This window comes from Festucalex cinctus, chromosome 15, assembly GCF_051991245.1.
Source record: "Festucalex cinctus isolate MCC-2025b chromosome 15, RoL_Fcin_1.0, whole genome shotgun sequence".
Lineage (NCBI taxonomy): Eukaryota > Metazoa > Chordata > Actinopteri > Syngnathiformes > Syngnathidae > Festucalex > Festucalex cinctus.
The window spans coordinates 5,720,001-5,734,876 of NC_135425.1; the positions used below are offsets into that span (position 1 = coordinate 5,720,001).

The following is a 14,876-nucleotide window of genomic DNA, read 5'->3' on the forward strand; positions in this document are numbered from 1 at the left end:
CTCTCTCTCTCTCTCTCTCTCTCTCTCTCACTCTCTCTCTCTGAGAGAGTTGTGGCTGCTGTGTTCGCTGGAAAGTCGAGAGAGGCACATTGCGATCCCAAATACGGTAAACACCAAAAGATGCCGCTTTTCCATCGTTCTCGCACGGCCGGGTACCACACCACACCTCACGCAACCACACCACAGAGCAACCGCCGGTTTTCCATTACAGCTGGCGAACGGCGGCGAGGGGGCGGCAACATTTAAACCGTCCGAGCCAAGCTTGCACTCCCGCATCGCGTGCGGATCCGAGATAACGTTTCACAAGTGGCAAGTCGCACCAACACTGAACCCTATTTACAATTTAATATGGACCACCATGGATGAAATATTGCGATTCACGACCGGCTCGCAAAGCTATTTCTGAATGGAGAGCTCTCATTCAAGTGAATAGGAACACACAACCAGCCAGCGTTGGCACTCACGATGTGAAAGCACAAACATTACAAATCCATTCACAAGTACCTTTTAAATCGTAAATATAGGTCAGCATTGTTGTAAAACATGATTATATTTATTGTATATTCTGTATTTTTATGACTTTGCTGTCGGCCAATCAGACAACAGGTGACGTCACGGCCCCGCTAGTCGACGACTGGCGCAGCAGAACCACTGCCGAAACGGTTCTATACAGCGGTTACAGCGGAACGGCTCGGCCCCAAAAAAGTCCCGTCGAGACCTTAACATCCGGGGACAAAAATTGCCGCTTCGGTGTGGAACAGGTACGGTGGAAAAGTATCGCAAGACACCCAGATACGAAAATGAAGGTGCGCCTAAGCACACGAGAGCCTGTTTCCAAAATTAGAGATGTGCTCACATTTCTTTTCTTAACCCTCCTGTTATGACTAGGTTTGGGTACAGAAAGTCGGTATTAATATGGCACCGGTTCTGACGTAAACGGTAGTAACTGGACCGAATAAAAACCAAAATTTCGGTGCCCTACTTTTACTGTTGTAATGCCTCCAGTGTCAAATTGCGTGACGTGTGCTACAGTACGACCAGTGTTGTCACAGATTACTTGAAAAAAATAATCTGTTGATTACTCCTCAAAAAAGTAATCTAGTTATTTTACTAATTATTTTATTGTTAAAGTAACTAAGTTAACCAAAAAGTAACTTATCAGTTACTTTTTAGTAACAATTTCCTCCCTTTACTGCCTCAACATAAGAATGACAACCGGTTATTTAAATAATACTTATGAAAGTGCATGAATTTGAAACATGAACACGTTTCTTTGTTTCTGTTTCTCTGCTTTTACAATACATAAACTGGATTTCAAGTTTATTTGTATAGCACATTTCATACACAAGGCAACTCAATGTGCTTTACACGAGGAAAGACAACACATAAGCATCAAGAAACAGTAGTTAACATTCAGAGGAAGAAAAATAAATGAAAATAGGTTACAAACTAACAATCTTAAAACATTATTCAACAAACTTTAAAAAATTTAACATAAGGAAGTTTAAAATGATAATGATAAAAATAAAAATTAAAAAAACACTTAATTAAAGCTGTTTAAAAGTCCCTAATCAAAGGTATAAGAAAAAAGCAAAGTTTTTAACCTGGATTTAAAAGCATTTACACTCGGGGCTGACTTCACTTCTGTTGGCAGCCTATTCCATCTGTGTGCAGCATAATAGCTAAATGCAGCTTCACCATGTTTGCTTCGAACTCTGGGTTCCACTAGTTGGCCCAAGTCTGTAGATTCCAGAGCCCTGCTGGGTTTGTACTCAATCAGCATTTCTTGGATATATTCAGGACCCAAACCATTTAGTGATTTATAGACGAGTAGCAGAACTTTAAAATCGATTCTACAGCTGACAGGGAGCCAGTGTAAATCCTTAAGTACTGGAGTAATATGTTCTGATCTTTTTGTTTTGGTCAGAACTCGAGCTGCAGCGTTCTGAATGAGCTGCAATTGTCTCATGTTCTTTTGAGAGAGTCCAGTCAGAAGACCGTTACAGTAATCTAGTCTGCTGGAGATAAAAGCATGGATAAGGTTCTCTTGGTCTGCTTGAAGCATGCAGTCCTTCAGTCTGGATATGTTTTTCAGCTGGTAAAAGGCTGTTTTAGTGATGAATTTAATATGATTGCTGAAGGTCAGATCTGAGTCTATAAGTACCCCAAGATTTCGAACTTGGTCTTTAGTTTCTAAAGACAGTGACTCAAGCTGTTTTTTAACAGCAATCCTCTTTTCTTTATTGCCGAAAACAATGAGCTCCGTTTTGTTTTCGTTCAGCTGAAGGAAATTTTGGTTCATCCAGTTGTTAACTTGCTCTAGAGAATGACACAATGCGTTAATAGAACTGCTGTCATTTGGGGACATAGATAAATACAGTTGTGTGTCATCTGCATAACTATGATAGTCAACATCGGTGTTCTGAAGCATTTGACCCAAAGGTAACATATACAGACTGAACAACAGGGGTCCAAGGACTGACCCTTGAGGGACCCCACATATCATGGCCTTTCAATCAGATTCAAAATTTCCAATGGTCACAAAGTAACTCCTTTCCTCCAAATAGGACCTGAACCATTTAAGGACTGTTCCATTTAACCCCACCCAAGTTTCCAGCCTGTCTAACAGTATATTATGATCAATCGTGTCAAATGCTGCACTGAGGTCCAACAAGACGAGCACTGATACCTTCCCTGCATCAGTGCTCAATCTTATATCATTCAGTACTTTAATCTGAGCTGTTTCTGTACTGTGATGAGGTCGGAAACCTGACTGGAATTTATCCAAAAGTCCGTTTAAGCTAAAAAAATTGCTGAGTTGATTAAAAACCACTTTTTCAACTATTTTAGTTACGAAGGGAAGGTTTGCGATTGGTCTATAATTTGCTAGTAGGGAGACATCCAGTGTTCTCTTTTTTAGAATGGGCTTGACGGCGGCTACTTTCAGACATTTAGGAAGTTCACCTGATTGAAGTGAGCAATTAATTATTTGTTGTAAATCGATCTGAACAGATTTCACAATGGTTTTGAAAAAGCCAGATGGTATTGTGTCAAGACAGCTCGTGGAAGGTTTCAATTGCTGAACCAAGTCTACTACAGTATTTTGATCCACTGAGTCAAATTCTGTCATGGTAATTAAATTATTCCTAGGTGATTTTAAGTGCAGCATCGTTTTGTTATTTTGCTGGTTTGTAACAATGTTTGACCTGATGGCTTGTACTTTTTCACTAAAGTAGCAGGCAAATTCATTGCATTTATCTGTTGAGAGGAGTTCTGGCGCTGTTTGATTTGGGGGATTTGTAAGTTTGTCAACCACGCCAAATAGAGTGCGTGTATTGTTGAGGTTCCTACTAATAATTTCAGAAAAGTGTTGTTGTCTAGCTATTACCAACTCTTGGTTAAAATGACAAAGACATTGTCTGTACAGGTCAAAATGAACTTGGAGTTTAGTTTTTCTCCACTTTCGCTCTGCTTTTCTGCATTTAGATTTCAAAGTCATTATGTTGGTAGTACACCTCCAAGGTGTTTTAGTTCGGGATGAAATGGTCTTAGTTTTAATAGGAGCAACAGCATCCAAAACATTTGAGATTTTTGAGGTGAATTCATCCAGAAGTTCATCAACGGTCTCTGCATTTACAGTTGGTGATGCAGCCATTAATTCCATAAACATGTTGCTTGTATTCTCATTTATGTACCTTTTTTTAATCGAGACAGTAGTTGTTTGAACTTCTGGGATTGTTTGTGTAACCCAGACTAAAATAAATATAGTCTATACTGATTAAACCAATATATAGTAATTGAAATAGAAGTTGTTTTCTAGTGTTAAACTATAAATACTTTTTTTGTCATTTACATTATAAAAAGTTATTTTGTGCAAGTTCAAGTTTGTTTTAATTGCATACGAAATTGCGTAGTTTCTTTTTCTTTTCTTTCTACAACCTAACTTGTACCTGTCAATCTTACATTTCTGTACTGTCATTGGTTGATGTACTAGCCATGTCCAATCCGGAAGCGATGGGTGTAGTCATACGTGGAATGTTCGAGAGTCTGTAAGCCTTTCACTAGTGTAAGCTAAGCTGTCAAGTGAGCAGACACTCGAGGAGCCATCTGGTGAAAATAGTCTTTTAAACCAGTGGATGCAGAGTCTGCTGTCACGTTTTGGACTGTTTTTAACCCGATGTAATGTGAGTACCTCATGTTATGTTTCTATTGTGCTCAGACGAAATGTTTGTGCAGACGATTTAAATGCTAATCGCGGCTAGCGACGTAGCATGCTAACGCTAAGGCTAGCGGAGTTCTGTGCCTTTTTATATCGAGTATGAAGGTTTGAACTATATTTAAAATTAAAGAGACACTTTTTGATGCACAGTGGACCAAGGAAACTCTTTTTGGACCCTTCTGCTGTGGATTGGAAGTCGTCTCGTGCCTTGTGGATTGTGCTTAAGCTGGAGTCGGATGTCGGTCGTTACCGAGTGACGGGTTTCCATCGCTCATCACCCATCACGTGTCATTCGCTACCCTAAACCTGTGGATTCGTGAGTACTATCAAAACCGTGCACGTGCCAATTTGTTTTTGCTTGCTTTGCAAGTGAAGGGACCAGTTTTTATGTTTGTAAGGTCACACCGCACCCGAGCAACATCAGGCCTGCAACTATAACTGGACTATATATTTTTTGCTGGGACACATTCGCATTTAACATTTGACACACACAACCCTTTTTCTCTTTCCCCCCATTTAATGGTCTTTTTATTATTTGTGTTTACTAAAATGGTTCATACTGTTTGTAATTGAATTTACTGTGTTTGTGTATTTCTTTTAAATGGTATATTGATCTACACAATATTCCCCAGTACTTTAATTATTATTCTTAGTGGGTAAAAGAGGTAAATTAATACTATTTTCCCTGCTAAGTGGAGGCACCGCCAAATTCTAATTTACGCCAAACTTAAGATATTTCTATTCTTGCATCTCCTGTTTACTAAGTAAATTGAATTAGTTGTTAAAGTACCCAGGACCCCGCTCATAGTACTACAACCCCATTAACCAGTGTTAATTCCATAGCTACATGAGACGGGTGTTACATAAATTGGAGGCACCGCTGGGATTTCTTTTGTCATAATTCAAGGTAAATTGGAACAAGTAAATTGAAGACTATAGTATTCTAGAAGTTGTTAAATAGCAGTACATTTTATTAAACTTTATAGCTTTATATTTTTTTTTTGAGAATGGCCACACAAAGTAATGTTCGCTTACCCAATATACACAATTGGTGCAGAGGTGAAGGTTTAGAGCTAGCACACTCCCTGATAGCACAAGGCATACCAGAAGAGACTCGAATTGAAGATATTGAGCGAGTACTCGAAACTGTCAAAGCTTTAGGAAAAGTAAGAGTACGAGGCAAAATGTTTGATCCAGAGAGCAAATCATTAACTGTGCTCTGTGAATGTCGTGAGGAAATAGACTCAACTAAAATTCCCCCTGAAGTAATCTCAAATGATAGAGGAGATACATGGACACTAGTCCTAGCAGAACAAGAAATCAGGTCTGACCTTTTCTCAGAGAAACTGGACAAATTTCTCCAAGAGGAAGGAAAGTCTCTTGATGATCTCCAGCAACTATACAGTCCTTCTCCTCCATGGAACCAAAATCCGGAGTCCCTCATTCGTGCAGTAAGTGATGCATTGCAACCCTCTAGGACAAACGAAAGCAGTTCCTTCAGGCGTCTAAGAACATTCTCTGGAATCAGCCCCACTCCAGTTGGAGAAGACAGCTTTGACAACTGGATGGAACAAGCAAAGTTCATGAGTGAAGAATATGAGTACACAGATAAGGAGAAGAAACGCAGAATTGTCGAAAGTCTCAAAGGACCAGCTTTGGAAATCATTCAAGCTGTGCGCATGTCAAATCCAGATGCAAGCCATGTGGACTATATACAAGCCCTGGACAGCACTTTTGGAACTACAGAATCTGGAGAAGAACTGTATCTCACATTTCGAGCACTTCACCAAAGTTCAAGTGAGTGTTTGTCAGACTTTTTGCTCAGATTGGAAAGAACACTGAACAAGGTGGTGAGAAAAGGAGGCCTTCCAGTCAGTGACGCTAACAAAGCAAGATTGGAGCAACTCATTAAAGGTGCAGTTGAGGCCGATATCATGCTACTTCAACTCAATCTCAGAGAAAGGAGAAGCAACCCCCCATCCTTCCTCAGCTTGCTGAAGGAGATACGAGAAGAAGAGGAGCGAGAGACAGCCAGACAAAAGCTGAAAAAACCCACAAAACAGTATGTGCGCGCCGTGCAAACAACTGATGCAGAGTCAGTGAATAGTCAGTCCGCTGATCTTCACAACGAAATTCAAGAACTTAAAGGGAAATTAAAAACCTTGAAAAAACAGTCAGCAGAACATAAGAAAGGGTCCAAAGAGAGGAAAAAATCTAAGCAAGAGTCAATCGATGATGTACAACAGTTAAGAAAAGAGGTTGAGACTCTACAACAACAGGTAAGTGTAATGTCAGTCAAGCCAAAAGCTAATTCAAGAAATTTTGATCAGCGTCCCAAATACAAACCTGAGAATAGTCCAAATTCTGCCCAGTCCAAACCCAAGACAACCAAAGAGTCAGGTTATTTTTGCTATAGATGTGGAGAGAATGGACATATTGCTCCTAAATGTACAGCTCCCGAAAACTTGCAAAAGGTCATACAAAAGCTAATAAGACAAGTGCGAAGGAGTCCAGGAGTACCACAAGACAGCCCAGACGATGCAGAAGAATGCATTGCACATGTCAACACTGCCCATGTACCCAGTTTTGGTTCAGACATTCCAGAAGGTCTGATTGGTCCACCTTCTATAGCGCCTATCAAAGTCAATGACATTTCATGCAATGGTCTGATGGATTCAGGATCCACAGTAACCATCATCTTTGAAAATTGGTACAAAGAAAACATCCCAAATGTACCAATTCACCCTATTTCCACTCTTGCCATCTGGGGTTTATCTGCAGACTCTTATCCCTACCGTGGCTATGTAGTTGTGGAGATGGAATTTCCTGAAGAAGCAACTGGAGTTAAAGGTCCCATTACTGTCCTGGCTTTAATCTGCCCTGAGACACCACAAGGTCATGAAACGCCTGTTGTCGTTGGCACCAATGCTTTTTTGTTTCACAGACTGTTCAGCATTTACAAAGAAAATGGAAGCGAATGCAAAGTAAGTTCCATGAGAATCCAAGCAGTCTATGATCAAATACAAGCCCAGCCAGTACCATCAAGTGAAGAAGACAAACCACTTGGGGAAATAAAATGGCAAGGTCCTGGTCCTCTTACACTAGCTCCAGGTCAAGAGTTCTATGCCAAATGTAAGGTATCCAATAAAACTGCTAAGCCTCAAGATGTAGTCTTAGTTGAGGCACCAGCCTTGTCACAACTTCCATCAGGTGTGCTAGTACAACCAGGTGTTCTACCTGAAAGTTGCATTGATGAGAACAGCTTCCCAGTTCTTTTGCACAACGAGTCAGAGAAACCCACCTGTATTCAGGTGGGGACTGTCATTGCGCAAATGCATGCGGTTGATGTAGTCACCAACCCGCAAGTGTTTGAAGCACAATCTACCTCTTTAGATCTCAATCTTTTTGACTTTGGTGACTCACCTGTCCCAGAAGAGTGGAAGAATAGGCTAAGGCAAAAGCTAGTTAAGAAACACAATGTTTTCTCACTCAATGAATGGGATGTTGGGTTAGCCAAGGGAGTAGATCACAAAATCAGGTTAAATGACTCAACCCCTTTTCGAGAGCGGTCACGTCGTTTAGCTCCAGCTGACATTGACGATGTGAGACGACACTTACAGCAGTTACTAGAGGCAGGGATTGTCAAAGAGTCTCGCAGCCCCTATGCCTCGCCAATAGTAGTCGTTCGCAAGAAGAATGGTTCCATCAGAATCTGTATTGACTACAGAACCCTGAATAGTCGCACCATACCAGATCAATACACAGTCCCTCGTATTGACGACGTGTTGGATTGTCTCTCAGGTAGCAAATGGTTTTCCGTCCTGGACCTTCGAAGTGGATATTATCAAATTGCCATGTCTGAAGAAGATAAAGAAAAAACAGCATTTATCTGCCCACTTGGATTCTACCAGTTTGAGCGGATGCCTCAAGGTATCACAGGAGCTCCAGCTACTTTTCAGCGGCTCATGGAGAAAGCCGTTGGGGACATGCATCTTCTCCAAGTCATTGTATATCTTGATGACATCATCGTTTTTGGCAAAACTCTAGAAGAACACGAGCAACGTCTCCTGAAAGTGTTAGATCGACTCGAAGAGTTTGGACTCAAATTGTCCATTGACAAATGTCAGTTTTGTCAGTCTCAAGTAAAATATGTAGGCCACATTGTGTCTGAAGCCGGCATTGCTACAGATCCTGAAAAGGTTGCTGCGGTGGAAAAATGGCCAGAGCCGACCGACCTCAAATCACTCAGGTCATTCCTAGGTTTCTGCGGCTACTATCGCAGGTTCATAGCCAATTACTCAAGCATAGTTCGCACATTAACCGAGCTCACCAAAGGCTATCCACCTACTCAAAAAAGTAGCAAAAACAAAATCAAAGATCCAGATAAGACTTACCTGAAACCTTCTGAACCATTCAAAGAGCGATGGGATGAGTCTTGTCACAAAGCGTTCAAGAACATTATTGAGTGTTTGACAAATGCACCCGTTTTGGTTTTTGCAGATCCTGCCAAACCTTACATATTGCATGTAGATGCTAGCCTGAATGGTTTAGGAGCCGTCCTAAATCAAGAATACCCCGAAGGTCTTAAGCCAGTGGCTTTTGCCAGTCGCAAACTCAGTGAATCCGAACACAATTACCCAGTGCATCAACTTGAATTTTTGGCACTGAAATGGGCAGTTGTAGACAAATTTCATGACTACCTCTACGGTGTGAAATTTACAGTTAGAACCGACAACAATCCTCTAACGTATGTGTTGACAACAGCCAAGCTAAACGCTGTCGGACATCGTTGGCTTGCAGCTTTAGCCACATACGACTTCAACATTCAGTATCGGCCCGGTCGTCACAACATTGACGCCGATCTGTTATCAAGACAACACAGTGGTAATGAGAAATGGATGGAAGTTCCTAAATCCGCCATCAAAGCGATTTGTAAATCAGAATCTCCAACCAATTCAGCTAGAATTGTTGACCAGCTTGGCGTTCCACCTGCAGCTATACCCGAAGCCTATGCTTTTCCAGTGAGTCTAGGAGCGCATGATCTTGACCAACTATCTGCCAAAGAACTTAAAGCAGCTCAAGATCTTGATCCAGTCATTGGTCCTGTCAAACAAGCCATTCAAGCAGGCCAACCACCAGTTACAAACAAAACAGATTCACGTGAAGTAACTCTGCTTTGTCGAGAGAGTTCAAAACTTGAACTGAAAGATGGATTACTCTACAGAAAGAGAAATCCACCAAATTGCACCGAAACCCAACAACTGGTTTTACCCGAAAGATACCGAACTTTGGCCATGAAATCTTTGCATGATGACTGTGGACATCTTGGAGTGGAAAAAACTTCTGAGTTACTCAAAGACAGATTCTATTGGCCACGCATAACATCTGATGTGGAACAATATGTGAAGACATGTGGACGTTGTGTTTCACGTAAAACTCTCCCACAACGTTCATCTCCTTTGCATCAAATCACCAGCAATGGACCACTAGATCTTGTATGTATTGATTTTCTTCAAATTGAGCCAGACAAGAAAGGCATAGCAAATGTACTTGTTGTAACTGACCATTTTACGCGTTACGCACAAGCATTTCCCACGAAAGACCAGAAGTCAGTCACCGTCGCAAAAGTGCTTTGGGAAAAGTATTTTGCTCATTACGGACTACCTGCCAGAATACATTCTGATCAGGGAAGGGATTTTGAAAGCCGACTCATAAAAGAGCTATTATCCATCCTTGGTGTCAGAAAATCAAGAACATCTCCCTATCATCCGCAAGGAGATGCACAACCCGAACGTTTCAACCGAACACTATTGTCAATGCTCGGAACACTTGAAAGTGTGAAGAAACAGCACTGGAGTCAACATATCAGTCAGTTAGTACATGCGTACAACTGCTCCAAAAACGAGTCCACCGGATATTCGCCATACTATTTAATGTTCGGCAGGAATGCAAGATTGCCTATTGACATCTGTTTTGGCGCAGCTTTCAATAGCAACACAGAAGCCTCTCATCTTCAGTATGTTGACCAAATGAGGAAAGACTTAAAGCAAGCTTACCGCTTAGCTATGGAATGTGCCACAAAGAACCATCTAAGAAACAAATCCCGCTATGATAAACAAGTGCGAGATCAACCACTACAGGAAGGGGACAGAGTCTTGATCAGAAATGTTGGCCTTACGGGTAAACACAAGCTTCAAGACAGATGGAAATCTATTCCCTATGTAGTACTTCAACAGTTACCAAACTTGCCCGTGTACAAAGTGAAACCGGAACAAGGACCAGGAAGTGTCAAAACGTTGCATAGAGATCATCTCCTTCCTATTGGCTACCTTGTCCGATTGCCTGATCACACCCAACTACCTGACCGTGTCAAAACCCCAGTTACCAGACAACAAAGAAGACTTAGGTCCAGTAAAGAAGATTCAAACGTTGAGGATAGCTACTCCGATTCAGAATCTGAGTATGAGCATTCTTACAACTACCCAAACCATGACAATGATCAATTCTGTAGACTTGCTAAAAGTCCGGAACAAATTATTTCAGATAACTCAAATTCTGAGAATTCCTCATTTTCAGAAAGTGAACCAGAAACCAGACAAAGTGACACCGATCAAAATCAGTCTGAAAGTCAACGATCAAATTTAGAAACTGGAACAATTGAAGTAGAAACTGATGTTGAGACAACAGTACAAAGTCCGAAAATCCGAAAATCTACCAGAAAAGTTAAACCAGTCATCCGTTTGACATATGATAAGCCTGGAACACAAACTGAAGAACCTGTTACCATAGTTCACCAAGGCATGATAATTCAGTTGAACCTAAATTCTCAGGAAAAACCTTCTAGACACATTAAAACTAAGAAACACCCCTCCAGAGTTCAATACTCGCCTTAACTCTCAGGTTAGATGAGGACATCTAAACCTTTTAGAAGGGGGAGAGTGTAACCCAGACTAAAATAAATATAGTCTATACTGATTAAACCAATATATAGTAATTGAAATAGAAGTTGTTTTCTAGTGTTAAACTATAAATACTTTTTTTGTCATTTACATTATAAAAAGTTATTTTGTGCAAGTTCAAGTTTGTTTTAATTGCATACGAAATTGCGTAGTTTCTTTTTCTTTTCTTTCTACAACCTAACTTGTACCTGTCAATCTTACATTTCTGTACTGTCATTGGTTGATGTACTAGCCATGTCCAATCCGGAAGCGATGGGTGTAGTCATACGTGGAATGTTCGAGAGTCTGTAAGCCTTTCACTAGTGTAAGCTAAGCTGTCAAGTGAGCAGACACTCGAGGAGCCATCTGGTGAAAATAGTCTTTTAAACCAGTGGATGCAGAGTCTGCTGTCACGTTTTGGACTGTTTTTAACCCGATGTAATGTGAGTACCTCATGTTATGTTTCTATTGTGCTCAGACGAAATGTTTGTGCAGACGATTTAAATGCTAATCGCGGCTAGCGACGTAGCATGCTAACGCTAAGGCTAGCGGAGTTCTGTGCCTTTTTATATCGAGTATGAAGGTTTGAACTATATTTAAAATTAAAGAGACACTTTTTGATGCACAGTGGACCAAGGAAACTCTTTTTGGACCCTTCTGCTGTGGATTGGAAGTCGTCTCGTGCCTTGTGGATTGTGCTTAAGCTGGAGTCGGATGTCGGTCGTTACCGAGTGACGGGTTTCCATCGCTCATCACCCATCACGTGTCATTCGCTACCCTAAACCTGTGGATTCGTGAGTACTATCAAAACCGTGCACGTGCCAATTTGTTTTTGCTTGCTTTGCAAGTGAAGGGACCAGTTTTTATGTTTGTAAGGTCACACCGCACCCGAGCAACATCAGGCCTGCAACTATAACTGGACTATATATTTTTTGCTGGGACACATTCGCATTTAACATTTGACACACACAACCCTTTTTCTCTTTCCCCCCATTTAATGGTCTTTTTATTATTTGTGTTTACTAAAATGGTTCATACTGTTTGTAATTGAATTTACTGTGTTTGTGTATTTCTTTTAAATGGTATATTGATCTACACAATATTCCCCAGTACTTTAATTATTATTCTTAGTGGGTAAAAGAGGTAAATTAATACTATTTTCCCTGCTAAGTGGAGGCACCGCCAAATTCTAATTTACGCCAAACTTAAGATATTTCTATTCTTGCATCTCCTGTTTACTAAGTAAATTGAATTAGTTGTTAAAGTACCCAGGACCCCGCTCATAGTACTACAACCCCATTAACCAGTGTTAATTCCATAGCTACATGAGACGGGTGTTACATTTGTAATTCAAAAAACACACAGGAATGATCTGAAATAGCCAGATCTTTCACCTCAACAGATAAAATGTCAACACCTTTAGAGATGACGAGATCAAGAATGTGACCTTGATTGTGTGTTGGACCTTTTACATGTTGTGAGAGACCAAAAGTATCAAGTATATTACAAAATTCTTTGGTATTTTTATCCAAGTTGTTGTCAACATGAATGTTAAAGTCTCCAGTTAAGATCAGATAATCATAGTCGGTACAAATTACTGACAGCATTTCTTCAAATTCCTCCATGAATCTGCCTTTTTGTTTTGGAGGTCTATAAATTATGACAATGACGATGTTTGGTTCACCTTTTACCAAAAGACTAAGATATTCAAATGAATTAAAGCTTCCCAATGAAATTTCTTTACACTGAAATAGAGATTTAAAAATGGCAGCAAGTCCACCACCTTTTTTGCCATTTCGACATTTGTTCATGAAACTAAAATTTGTTGGTGTTGCCTCATTGAGAACCGTGTTGCAGGAACCTTCTGTTAGCCATGTTTCACTGAGGAGAAATAAGTCAAGATCATATGTCATAATAATGTCATGAATCAACAATGATTTGTTAACTAGTGATCTTGTATTTAGTAGCGCTAGTCTCACAGTGGCAATCGGAGACGCTGGTTTAGTCAGAGGTTCACAAGCTATACTGACTAGGTTTGTAGCTTCTGACTTATTTCTTCTCATTTCTTTTGCCAACTTTCTACTTCTTGTAATCACAGGAATGCTACAAGCTTCCTTGGGTCCTGACTTATTCTGGGAACACACGTTTTTTATATTGTATATGTAGTCTGGACCCAAAACATATCAGACCGAGCTGTAGTTGAGATTCTCCATAGCCAAAGATGGAGGTCGGCGGGTGGGGAGCTGTATGCTGAGGCTTGGTGGAGTCAGACGATTAGTGGATAGCTGAATGTGGCGTCTTGGGGGGAGCATGGGCGAACCGTCATCAGCAGGCAGCTGCCTGGAGAGACTTTTATTTAGCTGTATGGACAGATTGACCAGATTGCTCAACCTGTTGGTGAGACTCGCTGGCGAGTCAGTCATCGGGTCATTCGGGGGCGGTGCACAGCGTGGGGGTGCATCCGGCAGTGAATCCGGTAGTGGCGCTGTCTGGCAGGTGTCGCTTGGGGGCGATGAACAGCGCAGGGGTGCATCTGGTAGTGAAACTGGTGGTGGTGGTCGTGGTGGTGTTTGGCAGGTGTCATTCTGGAGCAGGGGAGCTTGATGTTCGGTGTTTGGAGTGTGGGCAGATGAGGACAAATCAATCTGTTCTGAAGGGCAGGGAGTGCAAGATAGTGAGCCAGCCTCACCAGATCCTCTTCTTTAGCCACCTCAAAGTTTGCAACGCACTGAGAGGTGTTTGTAATCTTTACTGGACAAAAATGCGAAGTAATGACTGTATTTCCAATGAGAAAATGCACCTGTTTGTGGAGGTCCTCCTGCTTCTTCCGTTGTTTTACGTCGTGACGAGGTAGGTCTTTTGTTTTGGCCAGACTCCTAGGCTAGCGCTCGCCGCTTGCACATGTTGGTACACGTGACCCGGAGTTGCGTCTTCCGCTGAGAAAACGTGACATGCGATGTGATGTCACTCCCAAATACAAGAGAAACATTTTCTCCTCGAAATTATCTTCGAAATGAACAACACAATTCTGCATTCTACATCAGTGGCGTGCACAGAAATTTTGGGGAGAAAGTGCTCTGGGGAAAAAAGGGCACTTTTGCGCAAATGAAATACTGTATAGAAGTGTAAAAAAATAAATAAATAAAACACACAAAATAATAGCTAATAATAATTTTGCTAATAATAGCTTCATGCAGCAAGTCCGCCTCCCAGTTCTGAGGACTCGGGTTCGTAAATTAGGTCAAAGTCGGCAATTTTATTAAATCAGTGAACACAGCAGGTGACAGAAGGTAAGGGTCTGTTTCCACACTAGTGATCTCCTTCTGTGATCTACTTCTGTAAATATCATGTTATATGAGCCCAGACTACATATGCCACTTCTACCGACAGGAGAACTTCAGTCGAATTAGTAGATGTCAAGACTAGATGGGCTAGATAACTTATAATTAGCATGTCCCTAAGTAATTAAGCCACTCCGTGTCCCATCCACTTCAATTCTACATTCATTAGGGGTGTAACGGTTTATCTATTCGTCCCGAACCGTCTCGGTTCACACGTCAAGGTTCGGCGCATACACTCAGACGACGAATACGCAATTTCATTGCAGTAACCGCACTCCAAACCAAGTGGCACTAATGCGCCTAAATGTGTTTGCCAACCGACAGTAAAAAAACAAAAAAAAACAACATGAAGTAAAAAACGTCTATGGTTCCATAATA

At 41.1% G+C, this 14,876-nt stretch overlaps 1 protein-coding gene and 1 long non-coding RNA gene across 6 annotated transcripts in view; both read left to right on the top strand.

The window, feature by feature from the left end:
* Nucleotides 1-14,876, top strand: part of ajm1 (apical junction component 1 homolog) — a 66,272-nt gene that overhangs the window by 2,525 nt on the left and 48,871 nt on the right. The gene's annotated exons all lie outside the window — the stretch shown is intronic.
* Nucleotides 3,490-12,209, top strand: LOC144002257 (uncharacterized). The gene is made up of 2 exons (XR_013278699.1): nucleotides 3,490-4,184; nucleotides 4,370-12,209. It is a non-coding gene; the product is annotated as an uncharacterized LOC144002257 (long non-coding RNA).